We start from the raw sequence: 21,943 nt of genomic DNA, 5'->3' as shown, positions 1-21,943 counted from the left end.
GAAAGATAGGACATGCTGCGATTTTTTAAGTTTTATTTTGGGGTGATTATGTTCAAGAATGGCTCATTATTTCCCATGAGAGGTTGACAAAAATTTGCACATTACTCACATGCCATGCGATCTGCATGCGAGTCTAATGCTCCCCCCCCCCCGCCCATCAAAAGTACTGCAACAACATGCAGTTTTTTCACATACAACATGCAAAACACATCACAATCACATGTGTTACGATTGCGACGTCGGTCCAATTTTTTCAGACTGATATTGCACTCACCCATGTTTATACAGCCCAAGAAGATGTCCCTGCAACAGCGAGGGCCATCTACCCTATACCACGAAGAGAAGCAAGACTACTTAGATATATGGAAGCAACACATTATTCCAGATCCCCGAGCACCTTCATTCTAACAGCCTGACTGAGGTCTGTGCAAAGACCCTCTAAAGTATAACTTGCCGAGCTCATGCGGACATAATTTCACTGTGTATTATGCGTGCAATGAATTACATACGTAAACAAGAAAGCAGCATGTTCTATTCTACCCCAGTTTAACACACGTACAGCCCTATTGTTTTCTATGCGTGCGTTCGGAACACAGTACCCATGTAATGTTAATAAAAGAGTTTAAAGTAAAAAAACAAACAAAAAAACCCCAAAACACAGGAAGCCTGTGCATGCCAGCGTGCGTAAAATACGCTGTTCATGCGCATGCAAAAAAACATGACAGTATGCAAGGATATGCAATTCCCTGCATTGGTAAAACACGTCTTTTATACAGCATTTTGCCTTATGGACGTGCGATTCCGGCCTAGCGGGTGTTTGCACAGCTCTCTCTCTATATCTATATCCACACACTACTATAGCAAAAGTATCGACTGCACAACAGATGCACAATGCAAATCCGTAAGAACACTAGTGTACCTATAGTGGGGGCAGAGCTAGCAACTCAACTTCAAAGTGCAAGAAGCAAACAAAATGACCTATTTGTCATACCTTCCCAAAATAAAAACAAAATAATAAGTCTTTATTACATGTATGTAATAGTGCTGAGACAGACAATTAAAAATACAGACAGTCTAAAGCATTAAGCCAATGTGTCCGTTTAAGACACCTGTATTGCGGGTGGTCCCATATTCAGCCCCAAATGGCTATAGCCAAGCAAGCCTGCCTGGCTATCTTAGTAATATGAAAGTAGTGCAGGAATCCATCTTCATATAACGCATTCTAGCTATCATAGCAGAGTAATAACTTATGGACCAAACAAAAGCTCGTGAACTAAAAACATGAACATATTGCCTCCCCCCCAAAGGTAGCTATTGCACACTAATAGTATAGACCTATACATTTCTACAATACGGCAAGGCTGCATCCTATCATTAGTCCTTTTCAATCTGTACGATCTGTAAGAAATGATCATGAGGCGATGCAATTTGGACAAATTAGAAATCAGTGTCAAAAATCGGTGGCAGAAAGGTTAACAACCTGCGATATGCAGATGACACCACCCTGCTTGCAGAAAGTGAGAGGGACCTGGAATACCATATCAAACGAGTGCAAAAGAAAAGCGAACACATGGGACTGTACTTCAACAGCAAGAAAACAAAAGTCATGACCGCGGTAGACAACGGTACAGTGAACATCAAAATTAACAACGAAGCAGTCGAGTCGGACCAAGATTTCATCTTCCTTGGATCCAAAATAGATTGCAACAGACAATCTGGACCTGAGATCAAGAGACGGATTACACTTGGTAGGAATGCAATGCAGGGAATGGAAAAGATCTGGAAAAGCAAGGATATTAGCATTGCAGTGCAATGGTCCTTCCCATAACGACGTATGGTTGCGAAAGCTGGGCGCTCAGGAAAACAGGCAGAAGAAAAATTGATGCATTTGAACTCTGGTGCTGGAGGAGAATGCTACGGATACCGTGGACTGCGGACTGCCATGACAATGAACAAGGTAGTGTTAGATCGCGTCAAACCGAAAATATCACTAGAGGGCAAAATCATCAAACGGGATGCGCGCAAACTCACTGGAAACAGTACTGATGCTCTGCAAGGTCAGTGGGGAGAAAAGATCAGGACGACAAAGAACAAGATGACTAGATACAAATCAAGCCCACCACAAACATGTCCATCGCCGAACTGAAAGAAGTGGTGCAAGACAGGAATGCATGGAGAACATCAATCCATGGAGTGAGCAAAAGTTGGATGCGACTGAACGGAATGATCATTACTACAGAATATTTATACATTTTGGAAATAAATGATAACTCCCATCACAGAGTATAGAGAGGATTTTTCAGACTCGTGGCTTATGCTGTGTGTTCATACAGTCAAGAACACACGTACGAGCTCGCTGGGAACAACATTACTCACCAGTACAAGCTGTTACTCATTACATGTATACACAAACGTATGGAAATAGAATGAGCATCTGAAAAATGCAGACTGACAAAATTACTGGAAGCTTTTCAGATACTCCCTGCTCCAGCCCTATAGGACACGCTTCTTATAGGACTAACACAACACTTCCAGGACTTGGCACTCCGACTGAGTTGACTCATTATGCAGATTTGCTGATACAACTAAAATTCCCATGGATTAAGGACAAGGGCATAAAGGAAAAAGGGCATACCTTCAATTAAGGCACATCTAAATTTGGAAAGAAGGTCACAGACATTATATAAATATACACACATTTAGCTATAGCTTTAGTTAGATTAGAGCAGACTAAACTCTTCAAGGTAACGCATTGTATATGATAGCAACAGGTTGTAGAATAGAAGCTACCGTAATTAGACTGATATCTAGATTTGTGGGGATAATTTATTGACTTTGACCTTCCGCCTGAGCTTGGGAGTCCAGTGGGCGGTCCTATTCAGTGACTGACCGCTATACCTGCAGGTTCATACAGGGAAGGTTGTCCGTTTTTGAAAGGAACTATAACCTTTTTGATTTTAATCCCCTCTTCGTATAAGTTACAGTTATACTGAATATTTTTCCACAAAACTCTAGTTTGTTTTGGCAAATGGTACAATGTCAAAGTGAACAGTAAATAGGAATAACTTTAAATGATTTCATAGCTCTGCAAAACATGGCTGGGATTGAAAATTTTGCACTGTACTAAGTGGACGGAAACAGCCGAGCGTGGCTGCACTACGCCGTTCCACTGACTTCCATTTGCTTCTATGAAGTCGCCTTCGCACGGTCGACAAATTTGCACGAGATTGGTTCGTTGTAAGACACACAAATCACATACGACTATAAACCCCATTCTTTTGAATGGAGTCATCCACACGGACATGCTCTCTCTTTTTGCCTTCCTCGGAATGCACCCCCCATTCATTTCAATGATACCTTTAATGCATCGCACGGCTCTCGCATGCCATGCTTTGTCCATGTAAGGTTTCCCATTGAAATCAATGGGAAACACTTCCGATCTTCTATCACGCGCAAAACTTGCGCAAGAGAATCAGAATTTCACAGATGCGAGGCGTTTTTGTCTGAAAAATCACCTCACATCCGTGGGTAAGACGCAGGTTGCAGAGCGCGATATCGGGCTGTGCTTCTCAGTCTGATATTGTAGTCGTCTGCGTATAGATAGCCTAAGGATTCATGCACATGTAAAACGCTGCAGGTGTCCTATGTCTGTGTGATGCCGGCAGTACAGGGCAGTGCAGGCAGAGAGCCGTCAGAGACAGTGCACAACAGTGACTACACTGCGCTTGGCTCCGTATCTCACGCACGCAGCCATGGGCACTGTGACTTTTTTTTTTTTTAATTCCCTGCTCTGTTTCATAGCGGGGTTGAATATGTATCGCCGGCCATATGCAATGTATTGCGCATGGACAGCATTGCATACGCTACCCATAAGAGAGAATAGGGCTAACGCTGTGCGATACGCGGAGAAAAAGAGCAGTGTATATACGCCAATATGAATGAATCAATAAAAATCCATTTACTTTCATTGACTCCATTCCCTGCGTATCACATGACCGTACATCGCTTGCGTAATACACAATGAAAATACGGTCATCTGAATGAGCCCTAAGAGTTACGAAAACAGTGCAGCCTGTTCAGCAGTTTACTTAATTTCCGAATACAGACAACCACTGCATACGGGTGGGCTTAGAGTAGTGGGGGCCAGAAATGAAGACTGGTACAGACCCCACCTCTGCGACTCGCATCCGTCACTTTGATGGCATATCCTGTGTCCACACCATAAACCTCTAGATGGGAATAGCCCCTTTAAGGCCTCATGTCCACTCAAAAAATACAATCCGCGCAGAATCTGCCGCGGATTTGCTTTAAATGGTATTTAAATATAGCATGACGGCCGGCTACCATAGACTACAATGGAAGCCAGCCGCGCGTATTCCTGTGGCAAATAGGACATGCCGTGATTTATTTCACACTGTGGAATTCCACAGCATGAACATTGAGCTATTAGGTTCAATAGAATCGAATAGCTGCGGTGTAACACTCCGGCTGTGAGCATTAGCCCTTAGCCTGGGTTCACACGGGTCGGATTTCCAGCGGAACCCTCGCGGATTTGGCGCATCGAAAATCCGTAAGAACTCCGCTGGAAAGCCACAGCTGCGGGTTTTGGAGCGGCTTCGCCGCCATGCATTTCTACTGCGGCTATCTCTCCCCATAGAGAGAAGAGGGGCCGCTGCGAGGGGAGGAAAAAGAAAAAAAAAGGATTGACATGCTGCGTCTTTAATTTCTGCGCCGCATGGCAGTTTCTGCACGGTTCGGCCGCAATGGATTGGCTGCAGTGTGTGGATGAGATTTTTTGCAAAATCTCATCCACTTTGCTGGCCAATCCCGGGATTAGGAGCCGCGTGCGGAATTTCCGTGCGGACAATCTGCACAGAATTTCCACAGCCAATCCGTCCCATGTGAACCAGCCTAAGATCAGGACCATCTACTTTAAACAATTCTCACATCTACTTAAGTAACTATCACTTTAAATTATAATAATAGGGATGCATGGATTTAGAATTCCAACAAGACAATACATTTGTCCGGCAGATAAGTGACTAACAACGCAACTATTCTTCCAGCGTACACTACCTAATCCCTGAAAAACTCCGCCGCAGAGGCCAAAAACTCTGAATCCTCTTCCGTGTATTTACTTTTGTTGAGAAGCATCTTACTAACTGTAAAGAAACCATAAATTAGTGGCTAAACCTAAATGTACGGCGTTCTACACAGTTACTTAATACGACCCCTGATCTGGGGATATTCTTAAGTGAAAGGCATGTTCGCAGAGTCGTATGCAATTGTGGTCCGTGAAAAAGCACCATTTTCCGTGCGTGTGTACTTTTGGTGTGTATACACATTTTTTAAATCTGTGTTGCATCTTTACTCGCTGCATTTTTCACGCACTCAGAAGAAAAAATGCCATTTAAAATTGCTTCACAACCTTCCTGTCCTTGCTGGTTGTTGCTGACCAGGACATGTGACAGACAATAGAAGGTCATTGCTGTGGTTAGTGATTGGCTGAAGCTGTCACATGACCTGGTCAGCAGCAACCTGGAAGTACAGAGAGCTTGTGGGGAAAAGCCCTTTAATGAGACTACTATGTGTTAAAAGAATATATATGCAAATCATGCAAGAGATTACACATCATTATCCCTATAAGAGGAGGTAATAGTGGAAAAGATAATCTGCAGTCTCTCAATGGAGAAAGATATGAAAGAACCAATGCCACCCACCTTTAATTTTACCAATTCTTAGCCTGTTAAACAGGCCTGACAGGTCTGACTTCATGTGCTCTACTACTACTGATACTAATATACTACATTCCGTGTAAATTAGATTTAAAGGGAACCTGTCACGTCCCCCAACAGCACCATAAACTAAGTTACAGTGCTGTTAGGGGACGTGACAGGTAGCCGAGTGCTCCAGTGATCCGAGTCAGACTACTTTCAGAGTCCTGTGCGTGCGTTCTCCCATACAAGTCTATGGGGCAGTGTACACAAGGGACTTAGTTTATGGTGATGGGGGATGTGACAGGTTCCCTTTAACTTAAGTGCTATATCATATCCAGTTTCAGTATACATCTTTCCACATTCCCTTTTCAGTTATAAAAAAAAAAATAAAAAAAATCACTGCGGAAAAGCTGCCTGTCCAAAGAGCGAGATAATTTAGCGAGATCCGCGACGATAAATCACACGTGGAGCTCGTATGACACACTTTCTAAAGAATAACTGTGGAAAGCGCAGCCCGATGTCCACGAGCAGAGAATCATAGCGATTCTTTGCTCATGTAATTAAAATCGTTGCAAGCCGCAAGTCTCCGCGGTGAGCCTATCATTTCGATAAGCTCATCAGAGACCTTGCAGTGCTCCGCCCTCCCACCCCGCTGCGGAATATCATTGGCGATATTACGTCCCAGCCGTGGACAGGCAGCCCTAAAGTACACTTTGTTAAAAAAGTTAATCCGATAGTCCAACAAGCACAAGCTGCTCTAACGGTTTCGTTGTCCACCATCCAGAGAAAGGTGGTGCCATCGTCATAGGCCCGTGTGTCTGTCAGAACCATTTCCAGGCACTTTGGCACCATGAGACTTAGTAGTGGTACGAGGCACAATGACAGCTCAGCGATATGTTCAGGACATCCTGCAGCCACACGTGTTCCTCTCATGGCGGCTTCCAAGAGGCATTTTCCAGCAGGATAATGCTCGGCTGCACACACGAGGGGGTCACTGGAATGTCCCTACAACATTGTCACACTTCTGTGGCTGCCCAGTCACTAATAAAACATGTACAGGACCATCAGGGATGACAACTTTAACAGTGTAGGAGTTTCCACAATCCAGAGGCCAAGTTACAGAAAATGTGGACCAATATGCCGCAGGATACCATACTGAACCTGTATGCCTCCATACCCCCTATATCACATCTTGTATCCAAGCTAGAGACAGTACACCAAGGTACTGGAGCCTCCATGCCCGCCTGTATCACATCTTGTATCCAAGCTAGAGGTTGTACAGCAGGGTACTAGAGCTGCTAGGCCTGTCTATATCACATCTTGTATTGAAGCTAGAGGCGGTACAGCAGGGTACTAGAGCCTCCATGCCCGCCCGTATCACATCTTACATCCAAGCTAGAGGTGGTACAGCAGGGTACTAGAGCCTCCATGCCTGCCCGTATCACATCTTACATCCAAGCTAGAGGTGGTACAAACAGGGTACTAGAGCCTCCATGCCTGCCTGTATCACATCTTACATCCAAGCTAGAGGTGGTACAACAGGGTACTAGAGCCTCCATGCCTGCCTGTATCACATCTTACATCCAAGCTAGAGGTGGTACAACAGGGTACTAGAGCCTCCATGCCTGCCTGTATCACATCTTACATACAAGCTAGAGGTGGTACAACAGGGTACTAGAGCCTCCATGCCTGCCCGTATCACATCTTACATACAAGCTAGAGGTGGTACAGCAGGGTACTAGAGCCTCCATGCCTGCCTGTATCACATCTTACATCCAAGCTAGAGGTGGTACAACAGGGTACTAGAGCCTCCATGCCTGCCTGTATCACATCTTACATACAAGCTAGAGGTGGTACAACAGGGTACTAGAGCCTCCATGCCTGCCTGTATCACATCTTACATCCAAGCTAGAGGTGGTACAACAGGGTACTAGAGCCTCCATGCCTGCCTGTATCACATCTTACATCCAAGCTAGAGGTGGTACAACAGGGTACTAGAGCCTCCATGCCCGCCCGTATCACATCTTACATACAAGCTAGAGGTGGTACAGCAGGGTACTAGAGCCTCCCTACAAGACGTCACTTTTCCCCAATTAATGATCCTTTTGCTCTGATATTGTAATGACATATTAATGTTACAATCACACAGAGGAAGTTTAATCATATTCCGACAACTACTTCTGGGGGAGGGATTGTTGCTTGACAATTCAAAGAATAAACAGTGAATGAGGGGCAGCAGCACATGATAAAGATCTAGTAAAGTAGCTGTAATGCGATGAGCTGAATAATGTACAAGAATATTTAGAATAAAATGTTTTTTGTATGCCTTCAGTTTGGCATTACAGGGCTATTCCCACATTAGACATTTATGGCATCTCTACTCATTCTCCGCCTGGATGCAATGGCTGCCTCACTGGCCAGCACAGACGTCCGTGGGTTCTGCATCTATCAGACATTTATTGCTTCTCCTGTGGATAGACCATAAATGTCTAAAATGGGAACACAACAGTAAAATAACTTGACAGGTGCCAGATTAGCAAATGTTCAGGTTTTTTGGACAGCCCTAGACAAGTTTACAAACCATAACCGTACAGAACCTCCCCGGAGACAGACTAAGGCCGGCTGCACACGGCCGTGACGGCGTGACGTCACGGCGCCCCCCCATGAGACCCCAAACTTACCTGCGGATCCCGCGTCCTCGCTCCCGCATGACGCTTCCCCGCCCACCTCCGCCGCGTCATGTGGGCGGGGAAGCATTTCACGCTATCTTCCGCTGTGCTACAGCGGAAGATAGCGTGAACGGACGGCTTCCATTGACTGCAATGGAACACCCGCGTACACCCACAGCAAATAGAGCATGCCACGGGTGAGGACGGGAGATTTCACGGTGCGGAATTCCGCGGTGGAATTCCGCACCGTGAGCACTGAGCTATTAGGTTCAATAGAACCTAATAGCAGGGGGCAACGCAGCGGATTTCCGATGCAAATTACGCGGCGGAAATCTGTTCTTGGGAAGGAGGCCTAAGGTTGGAATCACATATTTAGTTCTGCATGGAGTCTTTGGTGCAGCTTTTTTTTTTTTAAAAAGTCAAAGCCAGGTGACAAAAAAGGGGATGTATAAGGCTGGGTTCACATCTGCGTTTCAACCTCTGCATTTACTTCCGATAAAATGCCAGGCAGCTGAGCAGAAAACAAAATAACCCCATTATTGTCAATAGGATCCATTCGGTGCTGTTAGGTTTCATCATAAAATGGACCCGTTCAGCCAGGGGATTCCCCCTTCCTGCTCCACAAAAAAGAACAGGAAAAAGGAATCTCCTACGCAGATGTGAAACCACCCCAAGAATGTGTTTCTACTTTAGGTTCAGCATATATACATCAAGAAAGTTCTTGACACATACACTGAGCATATTTCATAGGTCTACCATGCACTCGGCATACGTCAAAAGGAGCGGCCTTTGCCATAAGCTTGGCTGGTATGCCTTCTCCCTACACAGTGGAATACAGTAACACACTGCACAAAATATGTATATTTTTTAACAATAGGACACTATGGACAACACATACCATTATATGCCTGCACCATGAAACTCGGCCAGATATCGCTCTCGCCGAAGAGCGAATTCCCCGTGTTGGAGAATCGGCAAATGTTACCCATTATTTAGAGTGGTCAACCTCGCATGCCCCTTGCAATGCTTTTGCCGGCACATTGAAAACAATGGGTGATGCGTTCCAAGGAAGTGCCCAAAGATAGGACATGCCACGATTTTTTTGCAACACCGCGATGAAAAAAAAACAACAAACAAACATCTTATGTATATGACCCCACTCAAAAGAACGGGGTTCATATTGGTGTGAGAGCTGTGCATGTCATGTACTTCTCGGCTGTGTGAAAGCGGCCTTAAACAGAAGTAGGTTGATGGGTAAACAATTGATAAATGAGTGATGTGATCATTATCCGTCACCTGAAATTAAAATTTCATTTGACGAATGATCATTTTGGTTGAGATCATCCATTTTTATCAACTTTAGCCGAATGTGTATGAGCACCTTGAGTGCTTTCCACTCCAGACTTAAGCTCAAAAAGCAGCACCTAGATTTTTTTACCCGCAGTCGTTTTATCCGTTTCTGAACTTCCTGAATTCAGGACTACTTTATCGTACAATTCTATATATCAAAAGGAACCACCATACTACTGAAATCAGATGCAACATTATGGGGCTTCAGATAGCAATTAAAATGGTTGCAAAATTCAGTAAAAACATTCTTGCTGCTAAATATTTAAACTTGGAAGTTAATGACACCCAGATAATAGTTTTTTAGCCCGGAGCCTAACATTAAAACCATTTTTCAATCCCAGTGAATAAAAATTCTGAAGTTGTCCATGGCTATCAAGTAGCTAAATATTTAATGTAGCCATTACTTATTGTATCTGTCTCTGAGAAAGCTAGCTGAAAACTAATACAGCAGCCATGTTTCATTCAGCTTTCCCTGACTGTTGAATTGTGAATCAGCCTAGATGTGCAGCAACACAGACGTCCATACAAGCATATGAAATACATGTGCTTATGAGGCGTGAACAGAAGGGTATGAAGATGAAGCTGGAGGAGACCTTATAAAGTGCCAAACCGCATACCTGAAGATATCGCTTGAGGTCAAATTCCGTTCATAGTGATAATTTCCTGAAAGCTTTATTTACACATTGAAGATTCAGTTGAATCCTGGAGTGATCTTGAAGTATTAAACAAAAATCATCTTGATTCGGATATGTAAACTTCGGGGTGTTGGACATGGGTGGCAGAAGGTCCAGAAAAAAGCAGCAAGCTTTCTCTGAAGTGGTTAATACTACCAAAGAGTCCAAGGGATTACGTGACATACACGTCTGCTCTCAAGGAGTGTCCGGGAGGGCCGGTCAGGACTTCTGACAGCTGAGAGTCTATAATTGGGAGAGGCGAGTTAGGCGGGGTACACATCACATTCTTGTTGGGGAAAATCAGTTACAGAATAGAAAAAAGATCTTTTGTCCAAGAACGATCTGTGTTTGAAAAGAAAGTTCCCACAAATATCTTTCATCCATCGTACGGTGTAAATAAACACATTTGACCAACTTTGGCATCCAATATGGACTAAAATATGTATGGCTGCGTTGGCAAAACTGTATTTCACCAAACGATGGCTTGAACCTACTTCAGCCAAAAGATTGCTCCTGCTTCTATCTAGTTTATATGGTCACCCTTAAGCTGAGCTCACACGACTGAGCGTATCACGCAGCATTTTCCTGCTGTGGAGCTGGCCTATCGCTACGTATGGCAGTGAATTTGGACGGCGCGTGAGATACGCCGTTTATGCACAGTATTCCTGTTTTTTTTTGTTTAAACTTTCCGCTGGCGATTCGCAATGGCGCATATAAATGCCGCACCTACGCAATGTCATTGTGTATGTACAGCATTAAATACGCGCCCATGGAGAGCAATGGGCTCTATCCCATGTAATACGCGGTAAAATAAACATGGTGCGTCCTTCTTGTGCGCGTTTTACACACAATGAATGGATCAATGAAAATCAATATTCTTTCATTGACTATTTGTCGTTGTGAAATAACTCTGGTGTGAACCCGGCCTTGGGGCGAGTTCATGAGTGCAGGTTATGTTCAAGTTTTTTATGGCCAAAACCGGGTGAGGATCATAAAAGGAGAGAAACAAAGGATGGATATAACCTCTCTGTATTGCATTCACTCACGGTTATGGCTTATAAAAACCACCATTAAAAAAAATGTAAACAACCCTGAACAAAACCTGCATTTGTGAACGTACCGTAAGGCTGCCATTAGCGCTCCTCTAACAGTGCTAATTGTTGGGCCACATAGGCGCTTGCAGGTTCAGCCCGGCAACTGTCGGGAAAACACTAGCATTACAGGCAGCCTTAGATCATCTCTTTGACCAGACATCATAAGCAACTACTCTTCTTCGTATGTTGATCCAATCCGATCGCCTCTTGGGATCAGCAAAGATTTTTTTCCTCTTTTACGGCAGACATCCTCTGTTTAGAAATTACATTTCACTCTTTTCTTAAAAGCCTCTATATAATTATGAGGTTTGTACTGTGTTATTAGAAAACACACGCTGTACAGGATGTAAGAGGTGGGAATGGTTCAGTGAAACAATAGCTTTTGATAGATGATTCCACAGAAGAAACAGGACAAGCTGACCTCTCTCATATGTATGCCACATGGAATCATTGTCAAACCGCAGACCTGTAGGGTGGAGTGCGGCACCTTCTGCCATTTTCCACTTACCGGTAGGCTTTCTGACCATTTCCTGTAAAAAGAACCATAAATGGTAATTTTATAATAATGATGATAACAGCAGGAGATCTTCGCTGAGCCCAATATCCAACGTCGTCACAGGCTGCCCTATAGCAGGAGGTCTTGACTTTAACATACAAGTATAGGCTATTAGACACTCTTTAGCTAATAGCTGTACAGAAAGCTTCTGTTACATATGCCGGTCGCAGCAGACTCGGACCAAGTGTATTGTAGATCCTGACGGTACCGTTGTGTGGAAGCAGCATGTACTGTACTTGTATGCAAATGTTCTGGCTACCCCTACTTTCACACTTTGGGTTTAGATCCTGCGCCGCTTTCTGTCTTAGGGTGTTTGTCTTCTATGCAAAAACCTGCATAGCAGCAGAAAGCTGGACGGAACCACAGGGTGTAACTTGTGAGGAGACCTCTTTGGTCTCCGATTAATAAGGTTTCCATCCCCAGCAATTTTTTTTTTGCTTTTTAGCTGGACAGTAAGCCAGCAGGGCCGAGGCTTTTTATCCGTAGAAGACAGAAACTTGAGACGGAGAAACAGTGCAGGATGTAAAATTAAGGCCGCCTGCAGACGAGTGGGTCGGATCCGGTGGCGAGGATCCTTGCCGCGGGACCCGACCCGAGCACCTGCAGGGACGAGCGCGTACTCACCCGCGCCCGGCAGCCCCGGCTCTTTCATGTGCCGGCGCAGACTAGAGCCGGCGGCCGGGTGAGTGAGTGACATTTCTGTGCGGGGCTCTGCGAGCTCCGCACAGAAATAGCACATGCCGCGGTTTGTTTGCCGCGCAAGATTTCGCGCGGCCGTCTGCATAGGATTGCATTTGTTAACACAATCCTATGCAGGCTTTGAGCGGCGGAAATCCCACTGCGGGATTAGCGCCCGTGTGCAGGCGGCCTAAATGTGGAAGTTACCTTAGGGTTTTTGCTCATACACTAAAAATTTTCCCTGAGGACTGGAGGTGGGGAACACTGCTATATTCTATGGCCAGCTGCACATGACCAGGTTGGATTCCGCCTTGTGGGAGCCCGCAGCGGAATCCGACCGTGCCCATCCGGCATTGGCACGTACCTGACATTCTTCTCTTTTTTCTGTACTGCGGATACTCTGCACGGCGAGCAGTCAGACATGCGCAGTACAGTTTTTGTTTTAAATCCCTGCTTTTCCCACCTCATTGCTAGGTGATGACGTGAAATCCATGACCTTTTCCCAATGTCACTGCAGAAGGGCCGCGGGTAAGACGGCTTCCATTGATTTCAATGGAAGCAGTCACTGCAGAATCCACACTAACATAGAGCATGCTGCGATTTTTTCTCTGCAAGTGGAAAGTCGCAATTGATTTCCACTTGTGTAAAGTAAAGAAAAGCTTTTCCATAGCATGCTATGGGCGGTATTTGCTGCGAATTTCGGATGCGGCCACCCGCTCCAGATTCTGCAATGCAAATCAGTCCGTGTGCAGCTGGCTAAATGCTGTGGATTTTCTGCAGCAAATGCCACAGCATTCACTGTACATTTGATGCATATGTCAAAAGTATCCACAGGCCATTATTCACCCAACACTGTATACTTTCAGCTGTCATTTAGCCGGTATATGTTGGCGATACCAGTTTTACGGTGCAATCACGGTTCACCCTTCTGCTGTGCCACTTGAAAAATTATTTTTGCATGTATTGACTGCATCTGGACTCACTAAATGTTTCCTAAAGGATACAATGGAGGGGATTAATACCGGGTGCCAGTCTCTTCACCAGGGCAGTGAGCAACATATTCATTCAAGGGAACCTGTCACCAGGTTCATGCTGCCTGGACCAAGGGCAGCATAAACCCAGGACAGGCATGCCTATTGCCCCCGTTTATTGTGTTAAGCAGAAGTGCTTCAGTATAAACAAACCTTAACCCTTTCCAATCCACTGTCTGACCTGTAAGGACATTATGATTTAAGGCTGTACAGCTCTGATGTTGGAAGACATCCGTCGGGGTTCTCTTACTGTATATTGCCAGCCTCTCTGCTGTCGGAGCCTATCCAACGTGTCACCTCATGCAGTACTGACTTTAGCCAACATATAGCGCTGTTGTATAATGGCAGAAAAAGAGTAAGCCCCCTTGGAAAACCAGGATACAAATTGGATTGGAAAGGGTTAAGGCTGGGTTTTTACGGGACGGAAATCTCACAGTTTAGCCCCACCAAAAAACTGCGAGATCTCCGCGTGGTAAGCACAACTTCAAAACCTGCACCTGCATCTCTGCTGCGGTCATCTCTCCCCATAGAGAGGAGAGAGGCTGCTGCAGAAATAAAAAAAAACAGTTGACATGCCGCGTCATTGTTTCCCGCGCGGCATGTCAGTTTCAGTGCGGCTTTGCCGCAGCATGCGGACGAGGTATTTGCAAAATCCTGTCCACTGTGCTGGTTAGTCTTGGAATTTGGAGCCGCAGGTGGAATTGCAATGTAGACATTTTGCATGGAAATTCTGCAGCAATTCCGTCCCGTGTGAACTCAGCCTAAAAGTTTGACTGGAAACAGAGCTCTGAGCCTGATTTGGAGTGCTGTTCCAAGTCAAACTTTAAAGCATGTTTTTGCTGAAACATGGTAATGTTTCAGGCCACCACATACACGGGGGCAATAGGCATATCTGTCCCGGGTTCATGCTAGCTGTTCCATTTAACACGCCTTGTTAAAATCAGACCCGGCATCGTTGTCTGATACATTACTTTTCTAGCTAGAAAAGTGTTGAGACCTTGAGTACGCGAGTTGTGCCTGACGCAGCTCCGCGTCCGCACCCACTTTTTTTCAATTCCTTTGTTTTTGTCAGGGAAAGTGGTGCGGGAGCTATATAAAATTAACATTTTATCCAAGGACCATATGTGTTGATCTGTTTACACTAGAAAACTGTCTTGCTATTGAACAGGCCTGAATCCTCACGGTTGTCAGACGCTCTAAAGGAACACATGATTTGGCCCGTCCGGTTGTGCAATAAAACTGTTACGTCTACTCAAGCTTCCCACAAATTTTCCTCTAATATGGCATTTTGAAGGCATTTACTCAGATTTAGATTTAACCTTCCAGCAGTTTAAAAGCTTGCACTGACCTGCAGGAAAAGGGAATTACAGTTTTGAATGAACACAGCTCATTCTATCAGGGCTACTGACATGCTTCTTGGCTTTAAAAGGATACCAAAGGCATGTCAGTAGCCCTTACAGATCCGGAGCTTCAGATGTTTGAGTTGTAGTTGTCAGTTTTCAGTTAGTGTGTACAGAGTAGAGAGGGAGGAGGAGGAGCTGCTGCAGCAGAGAAGATCCGGGACTCTCCTTGTGTCTCCCTCTATCCCAGGGAAGGGGTGGCATGTATTTTTTTTTACCTTTTATTACCCAGCTCTTCCCCATCAATCACAGAAAAAAAATCGTTCTCCGATTGTCCCATATGGGGTTTTTCGTTCCTACAACCCAACCAATGCTACAGTTACTGCTGCTCTTGCCATCTAGAACACTTAAAAAAAGGCTAAGAACTCACCCCCCCCCCCCCTTCAAAACACACACACACAGCTTTACATGTTGGAAAAAAAAAATCAAAACTGCACATAATTGGTTTGACTACATCCATAACAACCTATATAATATTACACTTATCCAGCATGGTAAAATCCGCACTGCCCACCCTCCCCAAAAAAAAGGCAGTTTTCGGTTAATCTCACTTTCTTAAGGACTCATGCCCACGACCATATGCATAAAACACGGCAGGTCTCCTGCAGCATTTTACACATTGCAGCCCATACACTCTGTATGGGCCGCGTATGGCACTGCGCATGCCTGTGAATCACTCATCACGGACATGTACAGTATGATTTATTTTTTAGAATTCCCACTCTGAACAGAAGTGCTGCCCGTATGCAATGTATTGCGTAGGGACAGCATATCATACGCTGACCATAGAATGCATTCACTGTTCACACGCCGGTGTGCATGGAAGTATGAGAGTCCATTGACCCCATTTACCGCATATGAAAACACGGTCGCGGAAATTAGCCCTAAAGCCTGGTTTAGACAACGATTATCGCTCAAAAAATGTTTTAAGCGATTTTTGAGCGATAATCATTGTGTTCTTTACAGCGTAAGGTGAGCGCTCAAATGTTGAGCGATCACCTTGCGCTCTGAACGGGGTATACAGAAGATAAGCGGTGCCGCTCATCTTGTGCATCCAGCTGTTCACTGCTTGGAGCACCCGGCTGTAATACGGCTTAACGAAAACTGCACAATGTCAGTGCAGTTAGACAACGATTATCGCTCAAAAGACGGCTTGGAGCGATTTCTGAGCGAAAATCGGTGTCTAAAAGGGCCTTAAAACAGGAATAAAAAATAAATTAAAAGATTGCATGTACTTCAAAATGGTACCAATAAAAAAAAAAAAAAAAAAAAAAAAAAAAACACACCACAAGTTGTCCCACAAAAAAAAACCAAACAAAAAAACCCGGCCCTGATACAATTCTGGCGACTGAAGAATAAGTATTCTCTGGTCCTGGATTGTGGTGCCACACTTAGGCCTCATGTCCACGGGGAAAATCAGGCCCGCTACGGATTCTCCATGAAGAATCTGCAGCGGGTCCCTCCTGCCCCGCGGACATGAGCGCTGAAAATAGGAATTTAAAAGAATTAACTCACCTGCAGCGGACCGGGAAGGTCTTCTCTTCCTCACGGCCGGATCTTATTTTTCGGCCGGCGGATGAACTCGTCACGCCGGCGGCACGTCGCCGACACGTCGCCAACGTGCCGCGCGCATGTGCCGGGCACATCCGCCGAGCCGAAGCAAGAAAGATCCGGCCGTGAGGAAGAGAAGACCTTCCCGGTCCGCTCCGGATGGGTAAAAACTTTTAAATTCCTATTTTAGGTCTCCCGCGGATCCGGACGGCTTCCATAGGCTTCAATAGAAGCCCGCGGGAGCCGTCCCCGCGGGAGACCCGCACGACAATGGAGCATGGTCCAGATTTTTTCATGCTCCATTTTTTTTAAAATCCCTTTTATTGACCATCCGCGGGTATTTATCTACCCGCGGGTGGTCAATGCATCCCTATGGGGTGGGGATCCGCGCGGGAGAAGAGTTAAAATCCGCTGCGGATTTTAATTCTTCTTTTGCCCGTGGACATGAGGCCTAAGTCTTTTGGTAAAAAAAAAATGGTTTATTCTTGTGCAATCGTAGTAAAACAGAACACAACATCTATACATTTGGCGCTGTCATAATCATACTACCCCGTAGAATAAAGGTAACAATATTTATTCCACACTCATTTTTTCCCTTGCCCCCAGCAAAAAATAATTAGAAGTTCTGCAATACATTGTACCCGAAATTGGTTTCTATAAAAATTAGACCGCGTCTGGTAAAATAAAGAGGCGTCATCCAGCTACAGTGACAAGAAATAGGGAAAATTATCACCACTGGAACACAAAAGGGGACGCGACTTACTGGCTCTTAAGGCTAAAATTAATATGTCACTAATGCCCGGCTCATACGACTAGATGCGTAAAACCTGTGTGAGTCGCGCAGGGTTTTACCGCTGTGGTGCCGGCCTTTCGCCGCGTATGGCAGCGATATTGTACTGCGCATAACAGCGTTTCCCATGCACGCTGTCTCAGTGGTACGTAATTGTGTATGGGCAGTGTTGATTACGCAGCCATAGAGAACAAAATAAATCATGCTGCGTTCTTTTTTGTGCTCACATATTACGCAATGCATGCGCGCAAATGTGAGCAAAACAGCATAAGGCAATGTATTTGCTTGCGATTGCTGTAAATTTATGCTGGTGGGAGCCGGGCCTAAAGAGTTAAAAATGCACTTGAGGCGACTGAGTTCAGCGCTAAATATATCTACATTACACTTAAATTCAAAGTCTAGAGTAAAAAAGTGACATTTTTTGGAGGGCTTTTCCAATTTACCATGATTTGGGGGGGGGGGGGGGGGGGCGTATTATGAGTTTTGTGTTTGGCCTGTGTATCATAAGAGGGTCATGTAGTCATGTCCCTTATACAATGTCTCTTGCAAGGATAACAGATATCGTACCTTCAGGCCACTCTCACATATGCCCTTTTTACCTCGGCGCTTTGAACGCTGCGCTAATCGCGGTACAACGCTCCCAGTGACTTCAATGGGGCCTTGCAGACCAGCGCTTGAAAGCGCCGCAATTTTCAAGCATTATATGCTCCAATTTGGCGCATTTTTAACGCACCCATCCCCCACCAGAAAAATGTGGTGCGTTAAATCCCGCTTAACAATAAACTGCTGGTAAAAATCACGGTAAAACACGGCAATCAAAAGCGCCGTTTTTTACTGATGCCGTGGAGGAGAATGGCCTAATACAACGAAACTGGTCTTGCAACAAGTTTGCCGGATTCTCTGTCACAAAGGCTTTAGGATTAGAGATGAGCGAGCCTACTCGGCCACACCCCTTTTTCGCCCGAATACCGCAATTTTCGAGTACTTCCGTACTCGGGCGAAAAGATTCGGGGGGCACCGTGGGTGAGTGGGGGGGAGAGGGAGAGAGAGAGGGCCCCCCCCTGTTCCCCGCTGCTACCCCCCGCGCCGCCACGCCTCCCCCCGAATCTTTTTACCCGAGTACAGAAGTACTGGAAAATCGCGGTGTAATTACTCGAAACGAGTAGGTTCGCTCATCTCTATTTAGGATCTTACAGATTCCAGCAACCTACCTACTCAAGGAGCTGTGAACAAAAATGGCGGCTGCCCTGATGACAAACTGCTTTACCGAAATATTATCTGCCCAGTAATAAAAATGTTAACGTTCAAGCTCAAAAGCATTAACAAGGTAATTCCGCACCATGTACAAAACAATTGGTTAGATGCTATAGTTTAGATATTAGAGCCGGTCTCACATGACCATGCTTGCCAGTGTGCCGCCAGTCCCCATACACTATATTGGCGTGTATGCGCACGTACCACACGCCAAGATGGTGCATGCCGTGATGTATTTTGCGGGGCTCATGTGAGCGGCACAATTAAAGTGTATGGGAGGCTGCTACTTCGTATTACACACGCAAAAACTGTATGGGCAATATGCAATGAGTGTACGGTCGTGAGAGCCGTAAAGCAGCTTCTGCCGCGTGATGGGCCCCTCTGCAAAGAAGCTGCAGGAATGAGCTAAGAAAGTCCCACAACTGAACATAGGAAAGTCCCAGAGTCAACATAAGAACAAAGTCCTACGTTGTGTGACCCGATCCGGCCACGGCGCAATCATTCTTTAATATTTGCAGTTATAACTAGTGTGTGGCATAACGCCATCGCTCAATTGTCAAAGGTAATGACTGAACATAATGCAGAACATTTACACAGACTTCTATCGGAGCTGAAAAGTAGTAAATAAAGTTTAACGTAGCAGATCCATTTACTCTGCGGGGAGATAAGCTTCTGCCCCCGCTGTCTCCCACTCCAAGAATTCCAAAGTATGTCGAAAACAGATCTTACGCAGGCTTAACCTGCCCAGAAACATAGAGAGATCAGGTGGCATTCGGCCAAGCGCTCATACAAATGGTAGAGTCAACCGGCCGACAGAAGAAGCTACCTTTTTGTACAGCTTTAAGGAGAACATTCATCATGCTCACGGTAGAATAGCAAATGACTGGCCGGGAACAACAAGCAACATGAATATCAGACAGCGGACAAGAAAAAGCAAGCAAACTGTCTGAATTAAGTCAATGGTGTGGCAATCACTGAAATTTATGTAAATTGTGCCCGTCGCATTCTATATTTCACGCAACCTCCTCAGAACAGTAACATAGTATGTACGGACGAGAAAGTCAAATGTCCATCCAGTTCAGCCTATTAACCTCCAATGTTGATCCAGAGGAAGGCAAAAAAACAAAAAAAAACAAACTGAGGTAAAAGCCAATTTTCCCATTTAATGATTCCAGACAGCCAAAGATGCCAATTCAGACCATTTTTTGCCAACTAATGGCATTTTTTGGTGACACATTGACCTATGGCAGACACCTGTTGAAAAGTTGATCTGCTGTATTGACTTTTTTCAGTTGTTGATGACAGATCTGCATCTCATCAATGGATACCCAGACTGGACCACAGATGAAGGCAGAGAATCATTGGTGATCTGTCATTTTACCTCCCAGCATTCTAGTCCAGGATGCGAACCTTCACAGGCCAACCATGAACAACAGGCTGTTCATAAAAACACGGTCCGAGATGACTCATGTGTGGCCCACTTTAGAGACACATCTTTTCCTTAAAGGTTTTTAAATTGATGATATATCCTCAGAATAAGCCATATCTGATTGGTGGGGGTCCGACTCCTAGGAACTCGGCCAATCAGCTGATTGAAAGGGGCATAAAACTCATACGTATTGCGCCATTCAACCAGCTAATCAACTAGGACCCTGAGCCTCAACCCCCATCGATTAGATATTGATTCCTATCCTGAAGATAGGCCATCAATGTGAAAAACCTGGATAACCTCTTAATGATCATGCCCTCCAACCGGCGGGATGGGCCACATACTTTCACAGCCATATCCCAATTGTTTTCACAAAACAATTATGTGCTAACCATATTGAAAATCTATCAATCACGAGGCCATGAGGATCATACGTGCAACACGGCCAACAAACAACGAGATTGGCTGCACTTTTGGTATCAATATGATGGGTGGAAACCAAGTAAAATCCTACCATCAGTTTGTAAAGCCGAGAGCACACACCTGTCCGCAGGTCTGAGGGGGCGAGCCCGGACGGGACAGAGCACACCTGTCCGCAGGTCTGAGGGGGCGAGCCCGGACGGGACAGAGCACACCTGTCCGCAGCACGAGGGGGCCGTCGCGACAGAGCACACCTGTCCGCAGCACGAGGGGGCCGTCGCGACAGAGCACACCTGTCCGCAGGACTGAGGGGGCGAGCCTGGATGGGACAGAGCACACCTGTCCCCAGGACTAGGAGGCCGTTGGGACAGCGCACACCTGTCCCCAGGACTGAGGGGCCGAGCCTGGATGGGACAGAGCACACCTGTCCCCAGGACTAGGAGGCCGTTGGGACAGCGCACACCTGTCCGCAGGACTTAGGGGCCGTCTGGAAGGGAGAGAGCACACCGGTCCGCAAGTCTGAGGGGGCCGTCGGGACAGAGCACACATATCCGCAAGACTGAGGGGGCGAGCCCAGACGGGACAGAGCACACCTGTCCGCAGGAGGAGGGGGTCGTCGGGACGTGAGAGAGCACACCTGTCCGCATGACTAGGGGCAGTGGAAGCGTTACAGTGTGTCCGTTCTGTCTCCCTGACACTATAGGACACTGATATATAAACCAGCATTCCCTGGGACCCGGCTCTGGCTGCGGGCACCGACATGATTAGCAGCATGGAGCCGCACTGCTATCCCGCCGAGTTGCAAGAGGTGTGGCACGGCACAGCTGTACCGGGGAGACTCCACCAGCTGTAGGTGTTGGGCTGCACTCACCGTCTGCCGTAGAGCTCCCGGCACCGCGGAGGCTCCGGTGTAGTGTTGCTCGTGTGGCCGCCGCCGCTCTCTGGTCCCGGGCTGCACTATGTTCTGCGGAGCACCGTCCTGCCTCTGTCTGCTGCAAAACTGGGGGCTCTCACACGTGACCGCAGTCAGCCAATCAGTGTCCGGAGATCGGGCGCTCAGGGAGAGGGAACGGCATGAGGAGAGAGCGGAGAGTGAGGGACTGACGGACGGACGCGGGGATACAGGGACGGGGAGGAGTGTCGGCCGGCAACTTGTATGTAATGTCAGCCGGCCCACTGCCGCACATGTGTGTGAGGGACACGGCCGCCGGACATTCCGTACACTGTACGTACTGTTCTGTCAGTGAGCCACAGGAGAGCGGGAAGCCTCTGAGTGCCGGAGAGCTGACGTGTGCTCCCCAGCACCGAGGACAATGAGGAGCTTATGGGC

At 46.1% G+C, this 21,943-nt stretch overlaps 1 protein-coding gene across 1 annotated transcript in view; it reads right to left on the bottom strand.

The window, feature by feature from the left end:
• The window catches only part of STXBP6 (syntaxin binding protein 6), a 62,824-nt gene extending 41,133 nt beyond the window's left edge, over positions 1-21,691 (bottom strand). Inside the window, exon 1 of the mRNA XM_066608582.1 lies at positions 21,485-21,691. The gene's annotated coding sequence lies outside the window, so the exon portion shown is untranslated. The remainder of the gene's footprint in view (positions 1-21,484) is intronic.
• Positions 21,692-21,943: the final 252 nt, after the last annotated feature.

This window comes from Eleutherodactylus coqui, chromosome 6 (genome assembly GCF_035609145.1).
Source record: "Eleutherodactylus coqui strain aEleCoq1 chromosome 6, aEleCoq1.hap1, whole genome shotgun sequence".
NCBI lineage: Eukaryota > Metazoa > Chordata > Amphibia > Anura > Eleutherodactylidae > Eleutherodactylus > Eleutherodactylus coqui.
This window is presented reverse-complemented; position numbering and strand designations above follow the sequence as displayed.